The sequence below is a fragment of the Micropterus dolomieu genome, linkage group LG02 (genome assembly GCF_021292245.1).
Source record: "Micropterus dolomieu isolate WLL.071019.BEF.003 ecotype Adirondacks linkage group LG02, ASM2129224v1, whole genome shotgun sequence".
Taxonomy (NCBI): domain Eukaryota; kingdom Metazoa; phylum Chordata; class Actinopteri; order Centrarchiformes; family Centrarchidae; genus Micropterus; species Micropterus dolomieu.
The window spans coordinates 5,017,520-5,020,399 of record NC_060151.1 but is presented as its reverse complement, the minus strand read 5'-3'; positions in this window follow the sequence as shown (position 1 = coordinate 5,020,399).

Below are 2,880 nucleotides of genomic sequence, written 5' to 3'. Positions count from 1 at the left end.
TTACCGCAGCTTCTTTCAGTTCTTGTTTGTTTCAGGGTGTTTCTCCCTTCAGTCTCCTCTTAAGGAGATGAAATGCAGCTCTGTTGGGTTAAGGTCAGCTGATTGACTTGGCCAGTCAAAACCACTTTGTCCCCCTGATGAAGTCCTTTGTTTTGTTGGCAGTGTGCTTTGGGTCTTTGCCCTGCTGCATGATAAACTTCCTCCCCATTAGTTTCAATGCATTTCTCTGTAAATTGGCAGACAAAATGTTTCTGTCCGCTTCTGAATTCATTCTGCTGCTTCCGTCATCAGTTCCATCATCAATAAATATTAATGAGCCTGTTCCAGAAGCAGCCGTGCACGCCCAAGCCATGACCTCCACCATACTTCACAGATGAGCTTTTATGCTTCGGATCATAAGCAGTTCCTTTCTTTCTCCACACTTTGGCCTTTCCATCACTTTGCTGGAGATTAATCTTGGTCTCATCAGTCCATAAGATTGTGTTCCACAACTTTTGCAGCTCATCTCTGTACTTCCTTGCAAATTTCAGTCTGGCCTTTCCGATTCTTCCTGCTGATGAGAGGTTTGCATCTTGTTATGTGGCCTCTGTATTTCTGCTCTGAGTCTTCTTCCAACAGTGGATTGTAATACCTTCACCCTGCACTGTGGAGGTTATTGGTGATGTCACTTACTGATGTTTTGGGGGTTTTCTTCAAAGCTCTCACCATATTTCTGTCATTAACTACTGTTGTTTTCCTTTGCCGACCTGTTGGACGTCTGTTGCTCAGTACACCAGTAGTTTCTTTCTTTTTCAAGACATTCCAAATTGTTGTGCTTGCTCTGCCCAATGTTTGTCCAATTGCTCTGGTCTTTCCTCAGCTTGACAATGGGCTTGCTTTTCTCCCATAGACAGCTCTCTGGTTTTCATGTTGGTTTATCCTCTTTAACAGGAAATGCAGTCTTTATTGCAGGGGTAATTCTAGGATCAGACCTTTAGGGGTGCTCAGCCCCTAATGAGAATGTAGCATGCATACAATGCCTTGCAAAAGTGTTGGTGTAATTGGTGGAGAGAATAAGTAGGCCTACTAGAGAGGAGCTGGTGAGTCAAAGACGTCACTTTGTGTTGAAAAGTGCTGTGGACATAAGGGCCCAGATTGGGGGCGTGATGATACATTTTGGGTCATGAGACGTAAAGATGCACAAAAATAAGACAAGAACTCAAAAAGATTCAATATTTGATGCGCGGGGGGTCTGGGGGTTCTCCCCCAGAAGATTGTGAGCATATAAACTGGTAATTTCCTGCATTCTGGATCAGGGGCGCCCCCAGAAATTTTTCCCAGGGGTGGCCAGACAGGGCCACTGAAAATCCTGGGGTGGCACACTAAACCAAAAGCCATAACTGAATTTCAGGAATTCTATTATGCAGTATATGAACTAGTTGAATACTACATAAAAATATGAGTTAAGGAATCACAGACTGAATTATTTTGGTTTCTTATTTTACAGTTATTGTAATTGTCTAATGTCCGTAGACTCAAACCAGTTCAGTTAACATTCCATAAAAATCCTGTTTGATGTGTTATCTGTATGTCTTAGGCAATTAATTGTTCTTTAAATAGGCAAGTTAACCTTTTCCTTAAAAAGACAAATACAGCTTGAGCTACAGAGTGCGGTGATGGGGAAGAACAAAACATTTACTGGGGATAAGCCTACTCAAGATTACAGACATCATGGAACATAAATATTTTTCTTTAAATTCAAATGTCCTTATACGGTATAAGTATGGAGTCTGGTCTGGCCAGGTGAGACTACTCTGCTTAGGACTTGCGTTACACTTCAAGTTTGACGCTTTTATCTAATGCGATTTATCTAAAGTGCCATTGCCTTCTCATACTCCCTTCAACAAATGCTGAAGCAGGTTCTGGAGCAGAAAAAGGCCATCACAGACCAGGTCGCCAGTTCCTACCTGGCAAGATGTGGACGTTTAGAGTCTATAGATGCAGCTCTTAGCCCACTCCTCAAATTTAGAGATTCCTTATCCCGGGAGTCACAAGTCAGTGTCATTCCTGAAACCAGTGATGCTTCTCTTCAACACCTCCATCTTGAAGGAAGCAGAGGATGACAGAGCTCACCAGGACCATAAAGACAACAGTGATGGGATACCTCAGTGAAAAGTATGACAACCCAGCCATGGATGATCTGACATGGCATGCCTTGTTGACCCAAGATTCAAGCTTAGGTACACTCTCTGGCTAGCTTTTTTCAAACAGGACCACCACTACAACACAGAAGACTTGAGAGCACGGCAGGCAATTGAGAGGGGGATTGGCAACTACCTTCTGTCTCCAGATGCTGACAATGACTCAAATCCTCTGGGTTGGTGAAAGGTCTATCAAAAGAACTTCTCCAGAGTGATAATAATAATAATAATAATAATAATAATAATCCTTATTTGTAGAGCACTTTTCAAAAAGAAGTTACAAAGTGCTTTAACAAGTGTAAAGACAATAATACCCAAAAGACAATAATACAAAAACAATACAAGATAAAAGCATGAAAACATTGAAAAGATTAAAATACACGTTTAAGATAAATATAAAATTAGTAAAATACAATAAAATAAAAGGGATAAAATGAAGTCAAATAAGATCGGGAAAGGCTCTCCTATAAAAGTATGTTTTAAGAAGGGACTTAAAAGAGTTCACTGACTCAGCCGACCTGATTTCCTCGGGCAGGCTGTTCCAGAGCCTCGGGGCCCTGACAGCAAACGCTCTGTCCCCTTTAGTTTTCAGTCGAGACTCTGGAACAGACAACAGACCTCTGCCCGAGGATCTCAAGGTACGTGCTGGTGCGTATGGGACTAAAAGGTCAGAAATATAACAAGGCGAGAGGCCATGAAG